Source organism: Schistocerca cancellata, chromosome 6, assembly GCF_023864275.1.
Source record: "Schistocerca cancellata isolate TAMUIC-IGC-003103 chromosome 6, iqSchCanc2.1, whole genome shotgun sequence".
NCBI lineage: Eukaryota > Metazoa > Arthropoda > Insecta > Orthoptera > Acrididae > Schistocerca > Schistocerca cancellata.
In genome coordinates, this window is record NC_064631.1 from 516,148,212 (window position 1) to 516,163,482 (window position 15,271).

Below are 15,271 nucleotides of genomic sequence, written 5' to 3' on the forward strand. Positions count from 1 at the left end.
GTTACCAGGACGTCGTTCCTCACTTAAGTTGATTTCTTTCTGAGCACCCATATTCCATTTTCCAACTAGCCGTTTGGGGTTGGACCCAGACCTCTGCAGAAATCTACCCTACAACTTCTTGGGTTTTTTATCAGCTAGCTCCACAATCTGCCCTTCCTTAGTGCAGACCAAGTATTAAACTCGTCAGGCAATATTCTACGTTGATTTTCTAATTGTTCAGCGATATTTTTAATATGTTCAAAAGTTGGATTCTCCAAGTTAGAAGTTAACTGTTGAACAAATTCGGATAAACTGTTTTGATATTTCCTAATACCATTAGCATCTCCTGAAAGGTTGTGTACAGACTCTATCAAAACAGTATACGCTTGCTTTAGTACAGTCATGTCATTTTTTCCTTCTTTGGCGATAGTATCCTGTCACACAACAAGTTCAGAAGTTCCAGATACGGTAGCCTCCTGTCGTTTTTTATTTAAATGAGCTGCAATAGCATTCTGTCTTTCTACTAACTCAGTGGCAATTGCACCCAGTCTTTTAACTAAACCAGAAACAACCAAGTATTGTTTCTGAGCTAAATCAGGAGCAATTGCATCTTATTTTTTAACTGTATCAAAAATAATCGGATTTTGTCTCATAATTAAATCAATAGTAAGGGCATCTTGCTTTTCAGCAAAATAATCTTATTACTTAAATAAATCTTCTCTCATTAGCTCGAATTTTTATAACAAAATAGTAACTGATCTAATGTCAGACTAGACGGGACTATTTGAGTTTCTATATCTGGAGCTATTTCAGTCGGTTGCTTCACACTAGCTTTTATATTTGCCATCCGGTAGCCGATCTTAACCATCAACAAAATCTCTTACAACTTTGATAAATCAGTTGTCATTTGACAATATTTAACATTGCTTGTATCAAGCAATAACTTTGCTGACGTCACAGTCGACATACACTGTCAAAAAACAATCTTGTAACGCTTCTGAAATTCTTATACTACGGAGTAATAATATAGAGATGAAAAAAAGTCTGCCTAATAACGTGAATCACAATATGACGTAAGGTATTCTATTGACTGATACAAGTACACACTACGAAACAATATGAACGTACCTTCGTTGTTTCCAGATGCTCCGTCGATTCCAACTTCCTTGACTCACTGTGGATTTGTGTCTTCCCAACAGTTCTTCAATGTGGACCTGTTGCATGAAACAAATTTATGAAACAAAAAGTGAATTGGTGGTAGTATAAGTGAATGCATTACATACACAGATTTCAAGCGTCCTCGAGAGGGCGCTAAATTAAAGTGACTGCTTATTTTGCGGACAGAACGCGTAGTGATATATTCCGTCGGTGTCTTCTGGTGTGGAGCAGTAATTTATTGTCTTCAAAATAGAAATAACCATGGCACCGGATCAAATTTTCAAAACAAACGAAGTGTATTACTAATTAATAACTGGCCGGTGTGGCCGAGCGGTTCTAGGGGCTTCAGTCTGGAACCGCGCGACCACTACGGGCACAGGTTCGAATCCTGCCTCGGACATGGATGTGTGTGATGTCCTTAGGTTAGTTAGATTTAAGTAGTTATAAGTTCTAGGAGACTTATTACCTCAGAATTTAAGTCCCATAGTGCTCGGAGCCATTTGAACCATTTGAACTAATTACTAATACTATTATTAATAATTAATCCAAACATCAGAGTTCATGAATAAAGTTCACACCAGCCAAGAGCGTAAGTAGTTGTTACTTTAGTATTACGTATCACAGAGATGTGTTTACTTTACCCTAGAAGCTACGCCAGGACCATTCTGACCCTGGAGTTTTTTGTTTGTTAGTGTGCATGTGCTACTGCTCACTGCCACCAATCTAAATTCAGCATTTATTGAGACCTAGTAGAAGATAGACGTTCGAGGCAGTGAGACGCTGTTGTTAAATTAATTTAATAGAAATATTTTTGAAGGGTCTTTGTGAACCTGAAACACACTTTGGGTATCTGCTGTGTTAGTGAGAGTGAAGTTCATTAACGTAAAAACGGCAAGTAGGAATGAAATTTTACTGGCGGAAGACGTTATAAAGGAAGCATTGTTAGAGGAACATGATCGGGAAAGTAACGTAAGTGACTTTCGTGCCGGAAGTGGTTCTGAAGCTTACGCTTCTGAAGCAATTATGGAAAATTGCGAAACTCATCAGTCTGTCTAATCTTCTGACAGCGATGAAGAAAACAGATTCGTCCACGGTAAGACTGGTCATTACTGAAATACAGTTGTTCCTAAGAGAAGAGACATGTCAGCTGCGGACAACGTTGTTGTCCATATTCCGATAGTATAGAGATAATGAGTGAATGGACCTATGAATGTTGGGAACAGCTCAAAGTTTTGTGCAATATGTGTATTTCTTTAAATCAATAGTGTCTTCATCTAATTAAAGTGCTAATAAAGTCTTTAATTCGGATCACATTCAAAATTTCTCACTGAAAACTTTCCATGACAGTTTTTACTTACTCTCAAATTTTGGATGCATTAATGGTAATATTGATCGAAAAAGCATACGAGAGAGATGAAATTTAGTGAGCTTAGTATATGGGAGACCAATTCAATAAAAATATTCTATTTTCAGGCAATCTCTCTCGCAAATAATTGAGAATCACTGTGACCCTGGTGTACATTTCTTGTGACAATTTCAGAGCTGTTCACTATTGAGGTTAAGTATTTCAGTGAATTTCTAAGAATTGAGATATTCCAAAAATAGTAACTTCGAGTCCAACGGGGTTTCTAATTTCTAATAGAATGGAAGCAGAAAATATGCAATATGAGATTTATTACAACATAAGATTACACCGCATCGTTCACAGTCGATAAAACAAACGTAAATCATTCATTTCATATCTATCGTGATGATATGTGTCATACAGTTCCAGAGATAACAAGGAGTTCGTACAAAGATCGAAGTTATACACTCCATGAGCACTCTATATATCATGAGTGTGCACAGCGCTTTAGGATAACATAATATACGTAATATTTCTATAATCTGTAAGATACATTATGTACCCACATGAAAAGTAACATTGATTACTGCATAAATAGCTCTGTGCCTTATCGTGGGACAAGAGCTAGACTGAACTTACATTTCCGATTAAAGAAGGAACTTAAAAATCAAAACAGCATTTTCTGCCAAGGAGTAAAACTGTGCAATAAACTACCAAAGCTAACCTATTTAAAAAGGCAGTTACAAAGTAACCGTTAAGCAACTCATTCTGTACACTGAAGGATTACTTAGATACCATGAACAAGAGGTTTGGTAAAATGTGTAGCACACATAAATAATAATAACAATGATAAAAAATGTATCATTTCACATACCACTTTCACGCTATTTATTTCCTCCTTTCATTTCTTTTCTGGAGTAACTTACACCAAACCATGGAATACATAACATTATCATCTTATCCTCTTTCTAAGCTCAACAACTGACTCGTTCTAGAGTGATGCTAACTCAGTTTTTGAAGCTAACAAATGCGAAGTTGCGGAACAAAAAATGGAGACTGACCTCGTCACTATGACACTGGACATCAGCTGATAGAGTGTATGGTGTTGTGTTGTGAAACAAAGTTTGTGTAGGGTGTGTAGTGACAGGAGCGAGGAAGAAATGAACAGCGTAGCACTAGTCTTTTATATCATCAAATAACTTTTTTGTGCAACAGTATTCTACACTGAAGAGCCAAGGAAATTGGTATAGGTATGCGTATTAATATAGAAAGATGTGTAAACAGGCAGAATACTGCGCTGCGGTCGGAAACGCTTATATGAGACTACGAGTGACTGGGCCAGACACTCGTTGTGCTGCTGCTATAATGGCAGGTTATCAAGACTTAAGTGAGTGTGAATGTAGTGTTATAGTCAGCGCGAGGGGATTTTACCGTACGACCATTTCACGAGTGTACCATGAATATCAGGAATCCGGTAAAACATCATATTTCCGACTTCGCTACGGCCGGAAAAACAACCTTCAAGAACGGGATCAACGACGACTCAAGAGAATCGTTCAACAAGACAGAAGTGCAACCGTTCCGCAAATTGCTGCAGATTTCAATGGTGGGCCATCGACAACTGTCAGCGTGCGAATCATTCAACGAAACATCATCGATATGGTGTTTCGGAACTGATTGCCCACTTGTGTACCTTTGATGATGCTCCACGCCTCCCGCCGCTTGGGGTAGCCGCGTGGTCTGGGCGCCTTGTCACGGTCCTCGCGACTCCCCCTGTCGGAGGTTCGAGTTCACCCTCGGGCATGGGTGTGTGTGTTGTCCTTAGCGTAAGTTAGTTTAAGCTGGATTAAGTTGTGTGTAAGCCTGGGACAGATGACGTCAGTAGTTTGGTACCATAGCAACTTACCACAAACTTCCAAAAAGAAAAAAAAAAATTTCTTCGCACCGCCTGAGCCCGTCAACATCTACATTGGACTGTTGATGACTGGGAACATGTTGCCTTGTCGGACGAGTATCATGTCAAAAATAGTTCAAATGGCTCTGAGCACTGTGGGACTTAACAACTGAGGTCATCAGTCCTCTAGACTTAGAACTACTTAAACCTAACTAACCGAAAGACATCACACACATCTATGCCCGAGGCAGGATTCCAACCTGCGACCGTAGCAGCAGCGCGGTTCTGGACTGAAGTGCCTAGAACCGCTCAGCCACAGGGGCCGGCAGCGTCATTTCAAACTGTATCGAGTGGATATGAAGTGGATGAACGTGTACCGTTACGGAGACGACCCGTGAATTGATGGACCCTGCATGTCAGAAGGGATCTGTTGAAGCTGGTGGAGACACTGTAATGGTGTGGGGTGCGTGCATTTGGTGTAATATGGAACCTTTGATGCGTATAGATACGAATCTGCCAGGTGCCACGTGCGCAAGCATCCTTTCTGATCACCTGCATCCATTCACGTCCACTGTGCATTCCGAAAGGCTTGCGCAATTCCAGCCGGACAATGCGACACACCACTCGTCCATTATTGCTACAGGATGGCTCCAGGAACACTCTTCTGAGTTTAAACACTTTCGCTGGCCACCAGACTCCCCAGACATCAGCATTACTGAGAGTATCTGGGATGCCTTCCAACGTGCTATTCAGAAGAGCTCTCCACCCCCTCGTACTCTTACTGATTTATGGACAGTCCTGCAGGATTCAAGGTTGTAAGAGGTCCATGATTAAGGAATTTGTTGCTAGCGCACTCGAGCTGATGTAATTTCGATGGATTGCTCACGCGCTACCTGCGATATGTAAGCTATAAGAGAATCTGAGGCCAAAGAGCAGTGTTGACTGCAGTAGGAACTGTGTAGCAGTAGCAGTAAGTAGTTGCTAGCGAGCAGTCGTGTGTATCGAGTTGGCTGGGCCGGTCGTGGTGGAGCGATGGTGGAGCCTGAGCGATATAATATAAGGTAAAAGCAGGCTCGCGCATCTGTACTATTGTTATGTCAAGCCCCATGTAAATGTTTTTAAAAAATCTCTTAATAATAATCTTTCTTATAAAAAAATTAACTTTTGATAATCATTCATCTCAATTTAAAGAACTTACTAATTTCTCCAATCCATGGTCATCCCGATTATTGTAAAGAAAAATCAGTTGTTTCTTTTTATACATGACAAATCTATCGGCCAGCATTGCACAGGGCTGTGCCAGAAAATTTTTTTATAGGAGCAGATATGTACGCGTTATCCGGCGACCTTATTGAGGTAAGAATTTTCAATTTATTCAGAATGATCTTTCTGGGACATGACGCAGCGCTGCTGACGTCCAAAATTCATCGGTTTAAAGTCACAGTCAATTATTGAAAGGTTATAAGTGAGTCGCAATTTAATTGGCAGGTTAGTCATATAGTATTATTGGTAGGTTACGGAACTTTTCTGTTGGGAGGTTACACTTGTCGACAACAGGCCAGGATCGTATTTTCTTTGTGAATTTCTGAGAAGTAGTCATATATCTGCTCTTATTTACACTATTGTTAAAGGTAGTTTGCATCTGGCGCAACGCATTTACTAACTTGTCACTCTTTCTTTCACATATCATCGGCAATTTATTGCTCTTTGTTGTAATTGTATTGGTTCCATTTTTGCTTTGTCTTTGTTTCATTTTGTGCTTAACTTTGATATGTGAAAATGCCGCTAACAGTACATCGCGATGTGCAATGAGTGAAAAAGCTGACTCGAATAATTTGACCGATAATACTAGCGACACTCAGTGTAATAGTGATAATCCTCTAATTACATATAATCAGTACGTGCCGATCACTAGTAATGATTTTATTCCAGATGATGAACAAACACATTCAGTTATGTCCACACTTAATTTAATGGCAATTGATGACGCGGCACGATCCGTTACAATGAACGCTTCTCAATTCGACACACATGATTGGCAAATTTTACAAAGTGAACAGACAAATGTTTCTAACGAAGGTGAACAATATACTCAAAATATGTCAGATTTATTCGATTCCGGTGTAGTGACCAACAGTGCACATTCAATTGGCAAACCTTTTCAAGATTCAGAAAATGACCAAATGGTTACACAAAACGTGACAATTGCAGATACGCCATCAAACAGCACAGAGAATAGAGTAGGTAATATTGGCATGGATCAAGTTATGGCATTATTGCTACAACTTCATGAATCAAACAAACAACTCAATGAAAATCTCAAACAGTCGAATGAAAAACAAGACAACAATTTCAAACAACTTAATGAAAAACACGACAACAGTTTCAAACAACTTAATGAAAGTTTCAAACAGTCGAATGAAAAACACGACAGGTCGATCGAACAAATTAATGAGAACTGTAAACAGATTAATGAACAGATTGCAGCCGTTGCCGTGCAATGTCATGATACTAAAGAACAATTACGTGAGGAAATTAAGGCTTGTGCTAGGAATAGTAGTGAAGAAATTAGATCTGTAGAACAAGAATTAAGTAATACACATGCAGCCACAACGAAATTACTTAGAGATGAAATTAGTGCAGACGCTAAACAATGCTCTGAAAACGCAACACAGTTACTCGACGAGTTTAAATTAGTGTCAGCAGAACTTTCACGCACACTGGATGCGAAAGTAGATACGAAATTTGAACAACAAAACAGCCAAATTTACGAACGTTTTAATCACCACCTACAAAACAGTAAAACGCGTTACGGTAAATTTGTACAGGAACAGAACAAAGTAAAGAAACAAGTCATGGAAACAATTACTGCACAGAGACAGGAAGATAATCGTAAATTGTTTACGAAAGCAAAAACATACGTAGACAACAACATTGCTGTAGTATCAGACGAAATCAATACTATCAAACAGTTGAACACCGAATTGCATGATGAAATCTCTGATCTTAAAACAAAAACAGCCACACACACAGTAGACTTTCAGACAGTGACCAGCAGACTTGAACAATTGGAATTAATACAGGATCCCGATGCCATTAAAACAGGCGTTAAGAAATTAAGCAAAACCACACGTAAAATCCAAAAACAAATTAATGCTTGTGACACTAAAAATAATGATCAGGTTAAAGCATTGACTGAAAAATTTGTTGAATTGTCCAGTCGTATTGATGTTATCGAAAATAACAATGAGACCAAATCAGACGATACGTCACCAATTTCGTTCAGTCAAACACCCGAATTCGAAAACTTACAGCAGACAATCAGTGAGATAAGTTCATCCAAAATCCATTGCGTAGAAAATTGTCATCTTTACAGCAAGAAGTGACAGAGATGAAAAATGTTTCAGCCTCTAACACGGCACAGCATACGCCACATTCCGAACATTTCACTCACTCATACAGCCAGTACAATTTAGGTAATTTACAGAGAGTACGTGACTTAGATTCCGAACAGTCACAGACAAACAGATTGTCATACAATCGTGAACCTGTTCAGACATTCAGAGACGAAAATTTTGATTATAAGTACTTTCTATCCGTGAGAAAATTTAAAGTATTTAATAATGACAGAACACAGATTCACCCTTTGAACTGGATACAACGATTTGCTTTTGCACTTCCACCGGTTTGGCCTGTAACGCAGAAACTAAAATTTATTTGCAGCGCGTAAGAGACCTCAGGGGATTCATTACGCTTCGATGAATATGTGCCGTAGCGTGCACAGGACCACGAGCCATAGTAGTGCTATTTCATCTTTAGTTTTCTGCACTGCTGCCTTCTCTTCTACTATCTTTTATATCTATCAAAACAGCTCTTCAACTATCGATCTATCTAGGATTAAGAATGAGTAAAGAAAACCTGATATGACAAGTTTTATCGAAAGTGACAGTTTCCATTAGACACTCCCGAAATGACAAGAAATACCAGCATAATTTTAATAACAGTCAAAATTTTAATCATCAGTATCTACGAATTCTCAGCTATCGCAGACACATTTTGGCAACAATAGAGGTTTTTCCCCACAACAGCAACAAAACCAGCCGGTTAGCATACCTAACCAACAATGTAGTCTGCAAGGTCAACCAAGCTTTAATGTTTCGCCGCCTACACGTATAGCGTCGGCTCCACCAAATAGTAACGCACAGCAACAAAGAATCACTACGTGCAGAATACGCATCATTTCAACTCCTATCGCAATGCGCCGTATAGCAATGACTATGATGACAGACGTAAAAGTAAAGAGCACAGTTTTCAGCGTACGTTTAATAACAGTCAATCTTACCAGCAGCATAATCAACCACAACAACAGATTATCATGAATGAACCAGACAGTCGGTATCATCCCGAACCTAATACGTCAGGAAGAAATAGCAGAACAGTACAAATAGTCGAGATGCCACAGCATCCTCCAGAAAATAACAGCACGTCAGAAAGAATTTGACTAGATACAGTACAGTTTGCATCTTCCAACAACGTAAGCACTACTTTTGACACGCAGAATGTCATTCACGAGAATGTTATTACTTTTGACGACATCCGAGACACACTTTTGCATGAAAAACCAGTTATTCAAAAAGCCATTTCCCACCCTGTAATTGAAGTAAATATTGGAGCATCCACATTTTCAGCAGTAATCGATTCTGGATCACCAATGTCAGTTATAAATGAAGAAACCTTCAACGAATGCAACAAACAGAATATTTATCCTACGTTACCATTAGGCAAAACTGAAGTAAAAGGAGCAGTATCTGGTAAAGGAGTAGATGTAAAATTACAGACACACTTATCATTTTGTATTGCAGGTCATACGTTCCACTCAATTTTTTTGGATTGTTCCCTTATTGACAACAGACGTTATTTTAGGTACGAGTTTCTTGGTACAACACGACGCAGTTATTGACTTTCAAAATTCCTATTTAATGTTAAAGGATGAAAATGTACAACTGGCATTAGAATTTCAGCACGCTCTATCTGCAGATGAACAGGCAATCAATCGAACAGAGGTCATTTCTACATCGCGTAACACGGACTGTCATTCCACATTGTTCACAGATACGTACGTACACAACTATAATACACCAGACGAAGCTGACTATGACGTTATGCAAATGATTCCTGATAAAGTAAAACAAAGCAGTGCAAATACAGACGACGAACGTACAGAGCTACGCAAAATTCTTTTACAGCAAGCTCCAGTTTTTGACAACGTCCCTGGCACTATGTCTGGTTTTATGTATGAATTTCAATTTAAACAGCACGACACATTTAAAGGTAAACATTATCCTATTCCGTATATCCATACACAAAATGTTGTAACAGACGCACTATCCCGTTCTCTCAGCAACAATCAGCAAGACATCGCAACCAACTTCTGCCAAGGAAATTCTAACGTCATGTATGTTCAACAAGTCGCATTTGAAAATTTCACTTCATCGTCATTACGAGACATAGCACAAGAACAGAGCAAAGACAACGCGTGGAAAGAAATTAAACACCTTTGGCAAGATAGGAGTAACGTTACCATTAGAAACCATTATACTGTACTCAAGAACATTCTGTTTCGCCGCTCTCACCCTGACAGCAACAACTGGTTATTATGTATTCCTGACGAGTTTGTTAACAAATTAATTTGGTATATTCATTTAAGTTACGCACATTATGGTGCCAGAAAATGTTTTCTTATACTGAGACAGAACTGTTATTTTGCGAACATGGAGAAACGTATTCGACGAGTTTTAGCGTCATGTAAAATCTGCCAGAAAGCTAAATCAGACACGACTTCACATATTCCTCCGTTGCATCCCATTGTACCCGTTAAATTGAGACACATGGCCGCTGTAGACATTTTTGGTCCGATTCCCAGGTCTAACAGAGGTTTTTGTTACATCTTTGTCGCTGTTGAACTCCCTTCGAAATTTGTTACCTTTACTCCGTTACGCAAAGCTACTGCTAAATCTGTTTCGAATACGATTGTAAAACATTTTCTATTTCATGTAGGGCATGTATTGAAAGTAATTTCCGACAATGGACCACAATTTCGATCTGCGATATGGACACGTATGTTACGAGCTAGAAACATTTCTCCGATCTATATATCCAAGTATCACGATTCTTCGAACCCTTGTGAACGACTGATGAAAGAAATTGATAAACTGTGTAGAATATACCGCCATAAAAACATATTGATTGGGACGCACACATACTCTCATTCCAAGATGTAATTAATTCCATACCAAATGAATCTACTATGCTATCTCCGACTGTTATACTGAAAAATGTTGAACCACCCAAAAAAATTAAAGAATTAGTATCCTTTCCTACATCTCGTCGACTACGCCACCATGAAATAATTGGCATTGCGCTGAACAACAAGAAACGTGCCGCAGAGCGCTGGAGGAGACAGCAAAAACAGGTTTGTACACGCCGTGACTTTCACATTGGACAGAAGATATTAGTACGCACGCATTATTTATCCAACAGAGGAAAGAGAAGATGCAGTAAATTTGAACTTCTATACGCAGGTCCATACAGAATACGAAGCATTCCTCACCCTAATGTAGTGCACGTCGAAACTTTGAGAACCAGAAGAAGCAAGGGCAATCATCATGTCTCCAATATTAAACCCTTTATTGAATGAACATACTTTATGATTTATCACACTGTAATGCCATTTGCTGATATTTATATGGCCACTTATGCAATTATATTTATGTGACTACTTACTGATAATGATCGTATTTTTTCTTGGCAAGTACCCGGCAAGGTATGGTTAGCAGGTCGCTTTTCTTGTCGTTAGACATCCATTTTTTGTGTATGTATGATTGTTTTCCTATCGAAAGTAGAATTTTTCTCTGTATGTACTATGAAATCTTTAAGATGTAACAAACACCAGTTGACATTGACATTTTGTCTCATGATATCTCAACAGCGTGACTATTTTACATTTTTTGCTACTACACTATGATACTGTGTTACATTTTTTGCACTTGAAAACTGTCTATGTTTTTGCCATAATACGTTTTCTGTCATGCTATGCTGTATGCTTAGTCGTATCACTAGAAACAAGTTTTCATTTAATGGGTACGTGATTTAAATGCAAGATATTAATCCTTATTCATCATTTTCAGAAAGCAATAACGTGTACAAGAAATAAATTAAACAAACCACAGTGGTTTACTCTGAAATTGAAATTTCACCGTCGGAATGAACGAAAAAAAATGCAATACCGTGTCATGAAGAGTAAATGGATGAGAATTAACAAGCATTAATAGGAATATGCTATACACATCATATGATAGCAGTCTTAACTAATTATTTTTCTTTCAGAATACGAGGCGATTATTGCAGGCTGTCAGACAGAACTACACATGTTAATTTTAGTGATGAAATACGCTAGAAGTAAGAAACTTCATACTATGAATAGTTGTATGAAGTAAATGGTAATATGAATAATGAATAATGATGTGTCTAGTTTTTTGCAGATGATAATAAATGTTGATGAATAGGTATATGAAGTTATGGTAATATGAATAATAAAGTTTTTCTTTGCAGATGATGATAATGATGGAGTATATATAATTTTTATTAGTTAAGAAATGCTATGTAGTTACTTAACTATTTGTTGCAGTTCCTTTTGACAGTATGTCTATGTCGCATAGTATAATGACTGAATGTTTTGGGAAAGACAGCTGGAGTACATACATATTGAGTACACGTTTCATTACCTGTTAATTCGAAGTTCACTACTTTTCAGCATAATATGCATTTCTTCTTTCAGCTCAATAATCCATTTTGTATCTTTTCTAGGAGAAGCTTTTCATGATATTAATATGCTATAAGCTGTTAGTTATTAAACCTGTTCTAGTACTTGCATTTTTTTTACCCAGTTGTGTATATCATTCATGAATATGATCACATATACACTACTTGTTTCATAACCTTGCTACAGCTGACTCATGACGAATGACGTTATTAATCCTTATTTCCAGCAATAAGTCAAAAGCAAATATTTTCATCCCCCAGCAATTAATTATCGATCCAAACGCAATGCATTGCTAGCACAAAAATTTTTGGTTCCAGTCCCAACTATTACCAGTATATAACTAAATAATGCTACCAGTGTAAGATATATTTCTAGTCCTAAATATAATGCAAATTTCTCTGTTGTATTGAATCCATTATATCTACATATTATTGGACTGCAGACCTTGAGTAATAGTTACAATGTGTTACATTTTAAATATGTCTTATGTCACTTGCATGATATCATATGTAAACACTACACGCAATAACTCCTGTTTTGAATGATGACTTCTGAATAATGCGCAATAAATGCCTTGTCACTGGGTAATGAATGCCAATAATTACTGTAATGAGATGTCTTATGATGCCAATGATTACTGTAACGAGATGACTTAATGCATAAATGTTATGCCAATGATTACTGTAGTATGATGACATATGAATAATGTTTTGTAATATATAGCACATAAATGTTTAGTAACTAGCAAATGAATACCAATAATTATTCAGATCAGTTGATATGCTAGTGTAATTCTGAATGGTGACTAGCATAAGACTTAATGTCCTTCACCTTCTGACCTAATTACTAGCAATTACTGCAATATCCGTATGTCCTGTCCATCCCCATGATCATGGAGCACTATATTTGGTTTTCTGCACTAATTCTACGTTGATGTAAGAGTATGAATTCTACAAGAATGTGGTGTTGACATACCAAGCTGTCCACCACCTTGAACGATGGAGATGTTATTATGGTCTTACTATTTGGTGTACCTAATGTACTACCAAAATGATAACACAGAATATTAATACAACATTTCAGTGTCTTGGCTACACTGATAAATACTTCAGGGAAGAGAATTCCAGATTGTCTCACTTGGCGTTGTGCTTCTGTAGAAAGATATGGACTTTTAGTGCAGCTACGTGCAACCCACTGTGCTACAACCATGATGTAAAATGGTAAAGACTTATACAGTGCGTTTAAATTCTTGTAAAATGCTTAAGACTTCTACAGTGCGTGTGCACTTCATTTCATTTGTTAATATGATCAGTTCTCCTAAATGTGCTAAAGACTTTTACAGTGCATGTGCACTTTATTTCATTTCTTAATGTATTTAGTTCTTGTAAAAACAATGCAAAAGACTTATACAGTGCGTGTGCACTTAATTTCATTTGCTAATATGATCAAATGGCTCTGAGCACTATGGGACTTAACGTCTATTGTCGTCAGTCCCCTAGAACTTAGAACTACTTAAACCTAACTAACCTAAGGACGTCACACAACACCCAGTCATCACGAGGCAGAGAAAATCCCTGACCCCGCCGGGAATCGAACCCGGGACCCCGTGCTCGGGAAGCGAGAACGCTACCGCGAGACCACGAGCTGCGGACGTTAATATAATCAGTTGTTCTAAATATTCTAAAGACTTTTGCAGCGTGTGTGCACTTTATTTCATTTGTTAATGTTTTCAGTTCTTGTAAAAATGCTAAAGACTTATACAGTGTGTGTGCACTTTATGTCATTTGTTAATATATTTTGTACTCATTGCGTATACATTGTGTCATTTCTTAATATGTTCTGAACTCAGTGGGTATGCACTCTATTTCATTACTTAATATGTTCTGCACTTATCAATAATGTATATACTCTGTGACTGTAGACTTAGTAACTAAATAGATTATAGAAAAATTTGTTGCTCATGGCAAGTCCAATTGACTCACCATCGCAGCCAAATTTTTGCCGCCCTCCCCCCCCCCCCCCCCCCAGGGGAGTGTTACGTAAGAGGTCCATGATTAAGGAATTTGTTGCTAGCGCACTCGAGCAGATGTAATTTCGATGGATTGCTCACGCGCTACCTCCGATATGTAAGCTATAAGAGAATCTGAGACCAAAGAGCAGTGTTGACTGCAGTAGGAACTATGTAGCAGTAGCAGTAAGTAGTTGCTAGCGAGCAGTCGTGTGTATCGAGTTGGCTGGGCCGGTCGTGGTGGAGCGATGGCGGAGCCTGAGCGATATAATATAAGGTAAAAGCAGGCTCGCGCATCTGTACTATTGTTATGACAAGCCCCATGTAAATGTTTTTAAAAAATCTCTTAATAATAATCTTTCTTACAAAAAATAATTAACTTTTGATAATCATTCATCTCAATTTAAAGAACTTACTAATTTCTCCAATCCATGGTCATCCCGATTATTGTAAAGAAAAATCAGTTGTTTCTTTTTATACATGACAAATCTATCGGCCAGCATTGCACAGGGCTGTGCCAGAAAAATTTCTTATAGGAGCAGATATATACGCGTTATCCGGCGACCTTATTGATGTAAGAATTTTCAATTTATTCAGAATGATCTTTCAGGGCCATGACGCAGCGCTGCTGACGTCCAAAATTCACCGGTTTAAATTCTCAGTCAATTATTGAAAGGTTATAAGTGAGTCGCAATTTAATTGAGAGGTTAGTCACATTGTATTATTGGTAGTTTACGGAACTTTTCTGTTGGGAGGTTACAAAGTATCAGTTCCCTTCAGCACTACTTCAGACATTAGTCGAGTCCATGTCAAGTCATGTTGCGACACTTCTCTGTCCTCACGTGGGCCTTACACGATATTAGACTGGTGTACCAGTCTCTTTGGCTCCTCAGTGTATATTTGGGTTAAAGATAATGGGGTAGCACTGCATTAAACAGAGTGGCGTCATGTTCGGGAGGTTGGAAGCCTCAAACTTCATTTGGCCATGGCGATTTAGGTTTGCTGTGGATTCCTTACTTTACATCTGACAAATGTCGGGATGTTTCCCACTATGAGGCCACAGCC

The 15,271-nt window shown here is 38.2% G+C and overlaps 1 protein-coding gene across 1 annotated transcript in view; it reads right to left on the reverse strand.

The window, feature by feature from the left end:
• LOC126088408 (uncharacterized) overlaps positions 1 to 15,271 on the reverse strand; it is a 1,096,577-nt gene that overhangs the window by 7,844 nt on the left and 1,073,462 nt on the right. Inside the window, exon 8 of the mRNA XM_049906547.1 lies at positions 1,108 to 1,193. The gene's annotated coding sequence lies outside the window, so the exon portion shown is untranslated. The remainder of the gene's footprint in view (positions 1 to 1,107; positions 1,194 to 15,271) is intronic.